Here is a 15378-nt window from a genome sequence, read left to right on the forward strand (position 1 = left end):
CCTCATCAGTCACAACTGCCCAAAAGATGAAGAGCAGTCCAGGCAGTAGAGTGAAAAATCATTGCATTTTCACTTATCCTTCCCTAACATTTGCTGCCTCAGACAAAAATTTGTAAAGCAGCAGCTGGTACAAGCGTCAGAGTCTTCCTTGAAAGCCAAGTGCATGTCAAAAGGCTTCAAATCCTTTGGCAGCTTTTGAAATGCAAATCTTCCATTGAATTTCACGCAGCAATACATTGCACTAGCCAGTGATTGTCAGTTTTATTGGTTGCGACCCAGCTTCTTATGGGTTTGTTTATTTATCTTTATCTTCATGCTTGAATGTATCGCAAGTACCCTCCATTGATGCTAACCACAATGTTTATAAATGCGCTCTCTCTGATTGACAGCTTTTCACCACATCTAAAGAAAAGGAAATGTTTTCACTTTCTCTTTTTCTCGTGCATGCAGTGGGAGCTGCCCTTTTATTCTGGTGGAATCCCAATTGGAGAAGCAGTAAATGAAAAATCCCTTCCCTAATCCTCCTCACATCCCAGTTCTCACTCATCCCAAAATTTATTTTGATTTTCAGCTGGCAATGGTGTGGAAATGTGTTTCTTGCTTTCCCCCTATCCCCTCATCTCAACACTTCTCTTGTATCTTTTCCTTTCTGATTAACAAGAAATGCAATCGGGCAGGCAGTGGTGGGAGGGAGGAGTTGGAGGAACAGCGAGAAATGGCTTGCAGATAAAGAAAGCCGTGCAGCACGGTAGCATTGTGGATAGCACAATTGCTTCACAGCTCCAGGGTCACAGGTTTGATTCCGGCTTGGGTCACTGTCTGTGCGGAGTCTGCACATCCTCCATCGTGTGTGCGTGGGTTTCCTCCGGGTGCTCCGGTTTCCTCCCACAGTCCAAAGATGTGCAGGTTAGGTGGATTGGCCATGATAAATTGCCCTTAGTGTCCAAAATTGCCGTTAGTGTTGGGTGGGGTTACTGGGTTATGGGGATAGGGTGGAGGTGTTGACCTTGGGTAGGGTGCTCTTTCCAAGAGCTGGTGCAGACTCGATGGGCTGAATGGCCTCTTTCTGCACTGTAAATTCTATTAAAATGTTTGATGTATTTAGAAGTTCTGTTGGAAAGCATGCTGTCACTGTCAAGGTACATGGCCGATCCTGGCATCAACTTTGGTCAGAGCTTTGTGCAGAGCTTGGAGCCCATCCTTTCCAAATCCAACTAGTGACCCACTCCATGAGCACCCTTGTCCCAATTATTGCAGCACAAGTAGAAACCATGGGCTGGATTCTCTGTTCTGAAGACTAAGTCCCCACGCGGAGCATCAGGGGTGGGCCTCAGCCAATGTATGGAGGCTGTGGATACGGCATGCGGCATTCTCTGCAAGTACAGTGTTTTTCAGGGGGCGCAGCATTGCGATGTCGGCATCATCGTGGAGTCTCCGCCCCGTCGCCGAACGCGATTTCAGCATCGGGGATCGGAGAATCCAGCCCCGTATCTGACATCTGGCTTCTGCATCAGAAGCTCAGACAGCAATCTCGCCAGCTCAACTTGCTGCCACACAAGCTCAGATTGCTGTCTTCAAAGCCGTGGATAAGAATTTTCAAAGGAGCTTAAAGACTCTCTTCAGCAAACCAGCAATTCTGTCCTCCAACACATTGTTTGGATTGCTGAAGCACAGCCCTGTTCGAGTGGCCGCAGTTCCATGGAGCATGGGCCTGCTGTTGTCTACCTGAAGGACAGCATTCATCCTCCACTGCCACTTAGCCAGTTCCTTTGTTGTTCCCTGCCAGCTAGGTCAGACATGCGCTGTCCAAGGCTGGGCCATCTCGGACAGTTTGTCTTTCACGATCATTGTCGCCCTCACTGAAAGTCAACAGTCTTCTGCCAGCCATGCTGCAGGCACTGGGGTAACGCTGTGCAGAAACACCAGACCAGGAAAAGGGACCCCGGAGGCAGGCACTCAGAAAATGCCCAAGAGTTTTCTTTCATATGGAATATTGCATGGTTTGGTTTATGAAGTTGGTTTGGAATATCTGTTGTGTCGTGGCTTTGATCTCAGTATTGTGACCAAATGGACACCATGATAATCTGAACAGAAGGAAGGTAAGGTACGCTACTCTTGCTGAAAGGAGAATTGGGGTTACGTTGACAATAGGGATTGTTGGTTGTCATCTCCCTGCCTCCTTCAGCTTGGTGACAAGGGCCCAAGCCTCATGCTGACAAAATTATGAAGAATTAATCATTAGATGTGCTCTGTTGAGTAACAAAGGCCTCCTCCAGAGTAGTCTAAATGTTGGAGGTTTTGCTTTAGCACCCCCAGTGCTTTATTGCATTTTGGCACCCTGCGCCAAGGAGGAGCCTGCATTCTTTGCAGTGCCTCACTATGTCTGCTTCTCTCTGTCACAAGAATATGTAATGTATTCAGTTCTCTTTGTGACCTCAGAGATTTCCCTCATGTAACCTTGCACACCAAATCAGGAAATGTTACCAAGGGCACCTGTTTTAACATGGAAGTACTCTGATGCATAGAGATTCATGGTCATCTCTGCAGTAACTGATAATGTTGCCCTTGCCCTGTTCTGAATGCAGCAGGCAGCAGATTTCAGTGAGCACCTCCTTGGTAAAACGCAGGCATTTATTGCTCTGTTTCTCATTGAAGTCAATGGGAAAAATGCTCCCTCATGAACATGGGTGGCTATGGCTTCCTCATGAGTCCATTTTCCCTTGCTACTCCTTCCTCTTTGAGCATCTTGTCCTCCTCTGTGTTGCCTCTGTGCATTCTGCCTGCCATTCGCAAAGTCAAAGAGAAAAGAAACTATGAGAGCCATGTCTGGAAGCAAGTGACCTGAGTAGAATCCTTGAAGTCAGAACTAATGTCTTTACCATGTGCCACACCACTCCCTGTAGACCTTTGCAATGTTAAATAGTAATATACACCATCAAGCACATCTACTAACTCAACATGAGTCTGTAGAAATCAATCAGCAACTAGCCTAAATGTAGTTGATGAACCCTTTAAATAGCAATGGTGAGGGTTTCTTGCTACTGCTGAATGCATGTTCAGTTGAGCAAGATTAAGAAAAGGCATTAGCTGGAGCTATCGGTTTGAAAGTGACTCTGCTAGCTTGCATGAAATTGTATTAAACGCTGACTAATGTCACGATCTGTCTATTCTGCAAATTTCGGCCCACATTCCCTGATCCCATGCTAATGGCCTTACCGAAACTGTGGCTGGTGCATCAGACGTGTGTGTGGACATGGCACAGACGCCATTTTAGATTCACAACAGCACCCGTAGCATCGAAAATACAGGTGGGTCACAACTAAATTTTGCAGACATTGTCAGATTGAGTACCAAATTGATTCTTTAACCTGAGGTGGCTAAAAGTGGCATTATTTGAGTGGATTTATCTTATGACATGAATTTATTCTTTCCCTGGCGGGATTCAGCTGCATTTCATTCACATTCCTTTCATGTTTTTTTTCTCTTAAGAATTAAAGCTAAAAGCTATCTTTGGAAAGTCAAACTAAAGCTGACGATTTGTAAATAGTAACACAAATACTGAAAAGGCAATGGCTGTTTGTTAATTCACACAGAGTTCACTCCTAGCTGATACAGTGCCTAATATAATAAGAAAGTCATACACAAGCAAGTGTCTGCTTTGACATTCCCATCAGATACTGAGCCCAGTTCATGCCTCTTTCTCCATCTCACCCACACACACATCTACTCTCCATCCAGCTGATTTTGCCTGCAGCAGTTGACATTTAACCCAGCTGGATAATCGAGGAATAACATTTGCGTTACAATTTAACATGACCCCTGGCTTACAGCTCTTTTATATTACCTTCCGAAATGGCTGCTGACATCCTGGTGAGGCAAAAAAGAGCTTATTATTACAATGCCGCAGTCAATGTCATCAGAGTGCTTCTGCCCTTTTCAGTTACAGACGAGCAACTATTAAGGAAAAGGTATTAAAACAAAAAGGAAGACTCTGAGGCAGGCGACATATGGGTTAAGCTAAAGCAAAGGTTAATGGATTGACTGTTACCTGTGCATGGGGTTTAACACAGCCCTATACACAAGAGGATTGCTTGCATGGCTTATTTTCCTGTAAACTAAATTGAACAGTCTTTTTTAATGCTGTTAAAGCACATGGTGACTTTTTAGTTTAAAATTTTTGAGAAGTATGGTGACATGTTTATGCCATTGCAAAGAAAAATATTTTGTTTACACCATTTGAGAAAAAATGTACTTTTTAATAGTTGTGGACCCTTACCTACTTGAGGTCAATATTGATGGACAAATCTGTTCCATATATAGAATCTAAACATTTTAGAGCACAGAGGAAGGCCCTTCGTCCCATTATATTCCTAATTCACTGAAAGAAATTATTCATTTAAACCCCATATTCTTCTTTGTCCCTTTATCATTTTACCTTATTAAGTATTTATCCTCTACTTTTTAAATGCATACAATGAATTCTGCTTCCACCATTGGGAGAGTTCCTATATCCCAGCAACATTCTATAGTTTTGTTTTTTGAAGTTCTCTGTAATCTCGAAATTGGAATGGTGATGTGATCGTAGGATTCTGCAGTTCTTGTGGGAAGTAAAAGTATATACTGCTCCTTGCACAAAATAAAAGTGGGATATCTTGAGAGAACGTGAGAGCAATAATTTCTTCTCACCCTGAGAAAAAATAGATGGCCAGTTGCCCACAGTTGGATATTCCTCCCAGTGTCTCCAAGCCCCAGGCTCAACAGTTTCTCTCTTCATCTCTCAGTATCATAATGTGAGCATTGAATTACTGCACTTTATCTGTCATCCTTATGAATGATAGGTTGCATGAAGTGGTGTTATTGTTGTTACAGATGACAGTTAAACATTACAATTGCTGCACTCTGCTTCACTTCCATCAACCATTGTTGCTTCACTCGTTATTTGACTGGTTATTGCCACTCACCCTTGCATCAGCCTGTGGACTACTTTAACATTTAATTTGGATTTGTAGTCAATGCTGGTCCGGCAGGTGCATTAATGCTCCTCTCCCTCTTGTCCAGCGTTAAGGAGATCTTCCTCGCATTTGCAGCTGCCAGGTAACAACAGGTCAAAGGTCTCCAAATGAAGATTTCATGACGTACCTGCCATTTAGGAGATAAATGTGTACACCAGAGTCCAAAATATTCAAGAGGAGCAATGGAGAACCAAGTTTTTGATTAAACATTTTGATGAATTAGTTTTATTTCAGGAGTGAACAGTGGGAAGGGAAGGACTGTCTCACTTGTATCTCAGGGAAGGTATTGGTGGGATGTGATTTGTAGAAACATTTCCCAAAATGTGAGTAGCAAACCAGCCTCCCATCCATTGACTCTATCTATAATTCCCGCTGCCTCAGAAAGGAAGCCAGCATAATTAAGGACCCCATGCACCCCGGACATACTCTCTTCCACCTTCTTCCGTCAGGAAAAAGATACCAAAGTTTGAAGTCACGTACCAACCGACTCAAGAACAGCTGTCATCGGACTTTTGAATGGATCTACCTCACATTAAGTTGATCTTTTCTCTACACCTTGCTATAACTGTAACATTATATTCTGCAGTCTCTCCTTCCTTCCCTATGTACGGAATGCATTGTTTGTACAGCATGCAAGAAACAATACTTTTCACTGTATACTAATACACGTGACAATAATAAATCAAATCAAAAAATAAGTGCTGCTGCCAGAGTAGAATAGCGGGAGCTGCGCATTCCTGCTAGGTATACCAGCCAGGAGAATTTCAGGTCATGCAAATAGGCCAGCAGGCAGCCCATGTGCAGCCAGACTGTTCTTGGCCCCACTAGTGTCTGAGTCACTGGGTTCAGAGATAGGCTGACAAGCCAGAGTAGCTTTTCAGCGTTCTACTCACCACTGACTATCAGTCCAGCCAAGAAAGATGGCGGCATGAAGATCTGCTCCAAGCTTCTGGGAGTCAGAGATCAACAGAATGCTGGACGCTATTGGGTCGATGAGGGACACACTCTTTCCTAGGGCGAGGTGGAGACTCAAACCCACCATTCTCAACAACGTCTGGGCTGAGGTGATGGAGGCTTTCAGTGTTGCCAGCCTCACCAGGAGGACCAACTTGCAGTGTCAAAAGGAGATGAACTACCCCCTTAGAGCAGCTCAGGTGAGTAACCACCTCTGTAAACCTAGCTTTACTCTCACCCCTCATCCCTCACATCACTCGCCAATCCCCTTGAGACCAACAAAACCCAAGTGCCTGCATCTCCCCGACAGCTGACCTTCCCAAAACCCCAACACATGTATTGTCCTCTTTGCCCAGGAGCCTTGCACATACATGCCACAAGCTACAGACCTCCCTAAATCTCGCCTCCCAGTGTCTCACTATGTCCTTTCAGTGTCTGCAAAGATAAAGTGCCCCATAATCACCAGGAGTACAAGAAGATGAGAGGGGGCACCACAGACGTTCGGGCGCATACACCCCAAAAGGAAAGGGCCCTGCAACTCACAGGGGAGGCCGAGGAGAGGGCAGTGGCTGCAGTGGAGATCGGCATGTGTCAAACAAGTGAGAGTCCAAAGCAATGCAACGTCTAGAATGTACCACCAAAATTCCACCACCACATCTCCTGTCTCACCAAAGGCCCCAGCATCCTTGAGCACTGCTATACAAACATCAAAGGTGCCTGCCGATCAATCCCCCGTCTGCACTTCGGAAAATCGGAACACAAGGCAGTGCTCCTTCTCCTGGCATCTCAGCAGAAATCTAAGCGGGAGAATCCGGTGAAGAAAGACGTGCAATTCTGGTTTGACGCAATGGAGGAGCTCCGACATGCCTGCTTGGAGTCAGTGGCCAACCGAGACGCGTATGCCACCATCGTCACAGACTTCATCAGTAAGTGTGTCGAAAACTGTGTGCCAAAAGAAGGTAGTACAAGCGTTCCCCAACTGGAAACCATGGTTTAACCGGGTGATCCACACTCTACGAAGTCCCAGTCTGAGGTGACACCTGACCTGTACAAGAAATCTAGGTACAACCTTCGCAAAGCGATCAGGGTCCCCAAGTGACAAAACAGACTAAGCTAAAGTCACAGATTAACGACACGGTTGTGGCGAGGCATAAACAATATAATGGGCTACAGAGATACCTACCTGATGAACTCAATGTATTTGCGGCTCCGTTCGAGCAGGAAGCCAACAAACCATTGCCAACTGCACCAACAGCTTTGGACACACCCATACCTACCGTCACAGCCTCAGAAGTCAAAAGTCAGATTGGCCTTCTTGAAAGTGAACCCACGGCAATCAACGGGTCTTGATATAGTCCCTGGCCATGCACTCAGATCCTGCGTGGACCAACTGGCGGGTGTGTTCACAGACATCATCAACCTCTCTCTACATCATTCCGGGGTCCCCACTTGCTTCCGGGGTCCCCACTTGCTTCATATCAGAGCCAATGAAGAACCAGGCAATGTGCCTCTACGAATACTGTCTGGTGGCCTTGACATCCATAATTATGAAGTGCTTCCATAGGTTGGTCATGAGACACATCAACTCCATACTTCCAGACTATGTTGATCCACTGCAATTCGCATACCGCCACAACTGATCCACAGCAGACATCTCCCTCATCCCTGGAGCATCTTGACAAAAAGGACTCCTACATCAGACTCCTATTCATTGACAACAACTCCCAGCCAAGCTCATATCAAAACTCCAAAACCTAGGACTTGGCTCCTCACTCTGCGACTGGATCCTCGACTTTCTCACCCACAATCAACAAGGATAAACGACACCTCCTCCACGATAGTCCTTAATGTCAGGGCTCCACAGGGCTACGTACTTAGCTCTCTACTATACTCCATATACACGCATGACTGGGGCAAAATTCAGCTCCAACCCCATTTGCAAGTTTGCTGATGACACGACCATAGTGGGTCGGATCTCAAACAATGATGAGTCAGAGTACAAGAGGGAGATAGAGAACCTAGTGGCATGGTGCAACAACAATCACTCCCTTAATGTCAGCAAAACTAAGGAGCTGGTCATTGTCTTCAGGAAGCAAAGTATCATACACGCCCCTGTCAGCATCAATGGTGCCGAGGTGGATATGCTTGACAGCTTCAAATTCCTGGGTGTCCACAGCACCAACAATCTGTCCTGATCCACCCACGCCGAGGAAAGAAAGCACAACAGTGCCTATATTTCCCCAGGAAACTAAGGAAATTCGGCATATCCACATTGACTCCGACCAATTTTTACAGAAGCACCATAGAAAGCATCCTATCTGGCTGCATCACAGCCTGGTACGGCAACTGCTTGGCCCAAGACCGTAAGAAACTACAGAGAGTTCTGAACACAGCCCAGTCCATCAAGCAAACCCGTCTCCCATCCATTGACTCTGTCTACACCTCCCGCTGCCTTGGGAAAGCTGGCAGCAGAATCAAAAAGCCCTCCCACCCGGGTTATTCTCTCTTTTAGCCTCTTCCATCAGGCAGAAGATACAAAAGTGAGAAAATGCACTAATAAATTCAGAAACAGCTTCTTCCCTGTTATTACCAGACTCATAAATGATGCTCCCATGGACTGAACTCATCTCTCTACGCATCTTTTTTACTGTGGTAGGACGATACTCCATATACTTCACACGATGTCTATGTCTATGTACTTATTTGTGTATTTATTGTATGTCCCATGTTGTTCATGAATGGAACAATCTGCCTGGACTGTACGCAGAACAATATTTTTCACTGTACCTTGGTAGACATGACAATAAATTTAAATCTAAAGTCTAAATCTGAATATTCCTACAACAAGTGAGACACCTCCCTCCCACAGACCAGTCCTTCCCAAGAGCTCACCATGTTTTTTGTTTTGCAGGATCCCCATCAGGTGAGGCCGGACTATTTGGGATCGCAGTCCCCATTCAGACCCTCAGAACACTCCGCTGCACCACATCAATGAAGACACTGATGTCTCGCCACACTTTCATTTGCACCATCCACCATTGCAGAGACTATCACCTCCGTGGGTGATGTTAGTAATCAGGCCCTCTGGCGTAGATGGGCATTGCTGCAGCACGCCAGAGCTTGGCCCAGTCACAAAGGGTCATGGCTGGAGGGCACTGAGTGCATTAATCGGATGCTGACAGACCTTGGCCAGTCACAGAGGGCATGTCACAGGCACAGGGGGATATGAACGAAACAATGAAGGACATTAATTGTATTAAAATCCACGAAAATCACAGTTTTACGTGGTGCTGTTGGCGCAGGGCATGCAGCTTGCTGCCACTGATGGCGGGGGACCAAAGCATTGTAACGGGATTGGCATCTGACCCCGATCCCATTTTACAGGGAACAGCACCAATCCTTATACGTGACCTTCTTTGACCTCACAGAGGCTTCTGACATTGTCAATGTTGAGGGATTATGGAGTACCTCCTCCGTTTCGGCTGCCTTCAACCTGTGACCATCCTCCCGCTGCTCCATGAAGACATGTGATCCTGATTAACAGATTACCACAGATCCAATTCACATTCAGACTGGGGTCAAGCAAGGCTGCTTCCTCGTACCAACACTCTTCACCATCTATCTTGCTGCAATTTATCATCTCACGTTCAGCAAGCTCCCCGCTAAACTACAGAACAAACAGAAATCTTTTTAACCTCCGCCGCCTGCAGGCCAAATCCAAGGCCATCCCATTCTCTGTCATTGAACTGCATGCTTGCATCAGTGCACATTTGGAGGCTGATTTCCAAGCCATCATCAACACCTTCACTGAGGCATACGGGTGCATGGACTTATACTGAGCATCTGTAAGACAAAGGTCCTCTACCAATCTGCTCCCGCCACACTGCACAGCCCCCAGTTTATTGAAATCCACGATGAGGCCTTGGACAACATTGATCACTTTCCATACCTTGGAAGCCCATTGTCAACAAGGGCAGATATTGATGTTGAGGTTCAACACCGCTTTCAGTGTGCCAGAACAGCCATTGGCCACCTGAGGGAGAGAGTGTGCTAGGCTCTATTAGGTGTATCACGGTACCTAGGTGGGATGTACCTTATACTGTAGTATGAGTGGTAGAACCTGCCTGCTGGTTCCGCCCAGCAGGCGGAGCATAAGAGTCTGTGTTTCACCCACAGCAGTCATTCTGTACCGGAGCTGCTGGGGTGACTACTTGTTCATTAAAGCCTTCAATTGGACTACAATTTTGCTTCAGTAGTGATTGATCGTGCATCAATTTAATGAACAAAATTGAAGAATGGCTGCTCTCTGCATCAAGCTGTACTACCTCCACCACCTGCAGGCCAAATCCAAGGCCATCCCATTCTCTGTCATTGAACTGCATGCTTGCACCCCCACGTGGCAAATGCAGCAGCAACTTTTAAACATTGGCTGGCATGTTTCAACGGGTACATCAGGACATCCCCGACTACCCCCACGGAGGAACAGAAAATGCAAGTCCTCCACTCAAGGGTGAGCCCAGAAAACTACACGCTTATCGAAGACGCGGACGGTTTCGAGAACGCAATGACTTTGTTAAAAGAGCACGACGTCCGCACTGTGAATCAGGTATACGCTCGGCATCTTTTAGCTACCAGACGGCAGATCCCAGGGGAAATCACTGGAAGATTTTTACCGTGCATTGTTAGTATTAGGTAGAAACTGTAACTGACCACAAGTCTCAGCCAATGACCACACCGAACTCTTAATATGGGATGCTTTTGTAGCGGGCATGCTGTCCTCTAAAATCCACCAGCGACTGCTGGAAAACGACACGCTAAGGCTTCAAGAGGCTCACAAACTTGTGCACTCCCTACATGTAGCCTCCCGCAACGCCCAAGCCTATGTTCCCGGCCACGCGGTACCCGCATGGACAGGGTGGACCCCACCCGCGGCCGATTCCAAAGCACCCCTACATTCCCCACAAGCTTCTGCAGTGCGACAGCCAGGAAACCCCGGAGGGGGGGGGGGTCGATGCTATTTTTGCAGACAAAAAAAACAACCCCGGCAACACTGCCTGGCCCGATCCGCAATCTGCAAGGGCTGCGGGAAGAAGGGGCAGGTAGAGAGGGAGAACGGGATGGTCTGGAAGGCTGTCCTACTGGCCCTCTGGTCCAAGAATCTCCCAGAATCCCGATGGCAGGAGGTCGTCCCCGATGCACTTCACTCCATCCGATCACTACTGTGCACTACTACCAACGAAACACCCCATGAACATCTCCTTGCCTTCCCTAGGAAGTCCTCCTCGGGACCTCGCTCCCAACATGGCTGGCAGCCCTCGGACCCATCCTACTCCGCAAACATGTACGGGCCCACAAGGCGGACCCACTGGTCAAGAGGGTAGATCTCCTCCATGCTAACCCCCAGTACGCCTATGTGGCGCACCCTGACGGCCGACTAGACATGGTCTCCCTCCGGGATCTGGACCCCGCTGGATCCCCACCCTCACCCCACCCCACCAACCCCAACCATTTTTTCACCGGCGCACACCACCGCAGCCCCATTCCCAGGAGGATCCGTCCTCCCACTGGCCCCATCCGGATGCGATGAAGCTGAAGATGACACGCTCCCTGAGCCACGGATGCCCGAGCCGACAGCAGCATCACCGCCGGGACTGCGACGATCGCAGAGGACGACCAGGGCCCCCACCCGGCTGATAGTCTCATTGTAAAATGAACTTGTAAATAATTGTCTGTAAATATGTGTATTGCATGTAAAGGCACCGAAGGGTACCGCTGTAACCTCTACCACTGTAAAAGCAAGGCCACCACCCCCGCCGGACTCTTTTTTAAACAGGGGGTGAATGTGGTAGGCTATATTAGGGGTATCATGGTACCAAGGTGGAATATACCTTATACTGTAGTATGAGTGGTAGAACCTGCCTGCTGATTTCGCCCAGCAGGCGGAGTATAAGAGTCGGTGTTTCACCCACAGCAGTCATTCTGTACCGGAGCTGCTGGGGTAACTGCTTGTTCATTAAAGCCTTCAATTGGACTACAATCTCGCTTCAGTAGTGATTAATCGTGCATCAGAGTGTTCAAAGACCAGGACCTCAGACCTGACACCGAACTCATTGTCTGCAAAATAGTAGTGACACCAACGCTCCTATATGGCTTAGAGAGGTAGACTGTGTAAAGCAGGTACCTCAAAACATAGAACATACAGTGCAGAAGGAGGCCATTCAGCCAATCGAGTCTACACCAATGCACTGAAGCCCTCACTTCCACCCTATCCCCGTAACCCAATAACCCCTCCTAACCTTTTTTGGTCACTAAGGGCAATTTATCATGGCCAATCACCTAACCTGCACGTCTTTGGGCTGTGGGAGGAAACCGGAGCACCCGGAGGAAACCCAGGCAGACTCCGCACAGACAGTGACCCAGCGGGGAATTGAACCTGGGTCCCTCGCTCTGTGAAGCCACAGTTCTAATCACTTGTGCTACCTTGCTGTCCACCCTGGAGAAGTACCACCACCTGCCTGAAAATTCATTTTTAGTGTGGCAGCAAGCTGTCCTCGACTCTGGGGGACTGCCTAAGAAGAATACATAGAACATAGAACATAGAACAGTACAGCACAGAACAGGCCCTTCGGCCCTCGATGTTGTGCCGAGCAATGATCACCCTACTTAAACCCACGTAACCCGTATACCCGTAATCCAACAATCCCCCCATTAACCTTACACTACGGGCAATTTAGCATGGCCAATCCACCTAACCCGCACATCTTTGGACTGTGGGAGGAAACCGGAGCACCCGGAGGAAACCCACGCACACACGGGGAGGACGTGCAGACTCCACACAGACAGTGACCCAGCCGGGAATCGAACCTGGGACCCTGGAGCTGTGAAGCATTGATGCTAACCACCATGCTACCGTGAGGCCCCGAAAGACAAGGGGCTGGATTCTCCATTTCGGAGACAAAGGGCTGGATTCACCATTTTTGACACTAAGTGATTACACCAGTGGTGGATGTGTGGAGGTTTACGACAAAGAAATCCGCTCAACATCTGCACCTATCCAGCAACTTTAAAATGGGCCAGCACCGGTGACACCTAGAACACAGTCAATTCCAGAACAAACGGTGCCAGATTCGCCGGGTCTGTGAGTGGCACTCATAAGGCTCACACATCGCAGCCACACTTAAACAGCCCTTCCCCGCCTCCACAACACACACCAGCCCAGCCAACAAGATGGCGGGGAGGAGAACAGCGCCACGGTTTAGGGACGCTGAGCTGGACACCCTGCTGGATACCGTGGAGGAGAGAAGGATGACCCTATCCCCTTGCCTGGGAGGAAGACTGCCAGGCACCACCATTTGCCGTGTCTGGGCACAGGTGGGAGAGGTGGTCAGCACTGTGGGCAACGTCATCCGGCCTGGCCAGCAGCGCCGTAAGAAACTCCATGACTCCATGGCTGCTCCGTGTCCCTGGCACTAACCCTGCCCCTCCGCACACCTGTAACCCGGCCCCTCCCTCCCAGGGGACAGCCAAATCCCCACCCTGCCCACATGCCAGCACCCATGCCATCCGTCATGGCCAGGTGCCCTGGCCACTGAGGCCACCATCTACCCAACCGCTGGGCTGCATGCGTCGGACCGTCTAACGGTTTTGTTGTACGTGTTTCACCTGTCCCACAGGAGAAGGTCACGAACAACCGCTGGGAGTGGGAATTGACCGGAGGGGGCCCACCAGACCTGCGGCCCCTTACTGTGCCCGAGCAGAGGGCCCTGAACATGGCCGGTGGTCCAGAGGAAAGGGAGGTCACCGGGGTGGAGTGCAGTCACGGGCGAGCAATTGAGACCCTGCTGAGTTCCAGTTGCCCACGACACATGTGTTGAGACCCCCCCCCCACACCCCCACACTTCCTCACCCCCACACTTCTCTCACTCCCACATCCACCTTACCCCCACATCATCCATACCCCCACACCAACCTCACCCCATACCCCCTGAATCCCACACCATCCCCATCACCACACCACCCTCACCCCCAGACTTTTCTCATCCCCCCCCCGCTGTCTAATCATGCATGTCGTCTTGTGTCTTGCAAGACCTGCCAGAGATGGGCCCCATCCATCCGTGTCCCTCCCCACAGTCAGTGCCAGAGGCAGTGCCCCCCAGACAGCTGAGCATGAACGGGGAAAGTAGCCCAAACTCCAGCCTGCCACCCGAGACTCAGGACACCTCGGAGCTCGGGCCGGAGGATGACACTGATTTCCTGTCACAGCTGTCTCCAACACCCTCCACCATCCCAGAGACACTCACCTTGGTTGGGCACATTAGTGAAGAGGCTCCTGGGACACTATCAGGTGCGCACCACACAGCTCATCCAGTACAGCAGGTGGAGGTAGGAGCAGCCAAGGGGCCAGATGGTCGGAGGGCAGGCCGGCCCCAGGAATCAGCTGCCGTCCAGACGGGTCCCGGGCTCCTGGAACATCCAGTCCCAACCACAGTGCTGAGGCATTCTGAGAGTCAGGGCCTACAAGACAGGCTGATGGCGAGCATCCAGCACCTGTGGGCGGAGGTGGAGGAGCTCAACCGCGTGCAGGAGCAGGGTGTGGTGCCAGCCATGCTTGCCACCCAGGGCGACACCGCACGGGTGGAGTACATGGTGGAGGCATTGAGGACGACGGTTTCGGCTATGGACCAGCACGTCCACAACCTGGGGCATTCTGTGCAGGCAGTGGCTGAGGCCCTGGACATGGCTGCCCTCTTACAGGCAGCCATCTGCCAGAGCCACCTGGACATTGCAGCGGCGCTCCTCAGCATAGTCCAATCAAAGCAGGCCACAGCTGGGTACGTTGCCGACATTACCCAGGCACTGGCCAGCGTGTCGCAGACATTGTGAGAGGTGTCCGAGTCCCAGAGGGAGGTGGCCCAGTCACTGGCTGATGTGGCACAGACCCAGAGGATGGTGGCACGGTCGCAGCATGATATTGTGCAGTCCCAGATGGAGATGGGACTCTCCCTGTGCTGCATAGTCACGAGCATGCAGACCCAGGGAAGACCATGCCAGGCCTCCTGGACTGGCACCGCCAGGTGACGGTGGGGGCCTCAGGGGCTGGCTCCACTCGTACCCCCGTCACATGGAGTAGCCCGGGGGCGATCAGACACCCCGAGGGAGGAGGAGGTGATGGAAGCCTTGCCTGTGACTCCCACAGGGGAGGTGCTGGAACACTGCAGCACCTCAGACTCCCTCCTTCTGTGTCTGCATCTGGTGGGCAGCGGGCAGAACAGGGCGGCACCACACCACCCGGGATGCCCAAGCAGCGACCAGGCCCATCCAGGCCGGGTAGCTTCAGAAGACAGGAACCACAGCAGGCCACCTCCACTCCTGCTGTACTGTCTGGGGATCCACCTAGACCTAGCATTAGCGC

The sequence above is a fragment of the Scyliorhinus canicula genome, chromosome 5, assembly GCF_902713615.1.
Source record: "Scyliorhinus canicula chromosome 5, sScyCan1.1, whole genome shotgun sequence".
Classification (NCBI taxonomy): domain Eukaryota; kingdom Metazoa; phylum Chordata; class Chondrichthyes; order Carcharhiniformes; family Scyliorhinidae; genus Scyliorhinus; species Scyliorhinus canicula.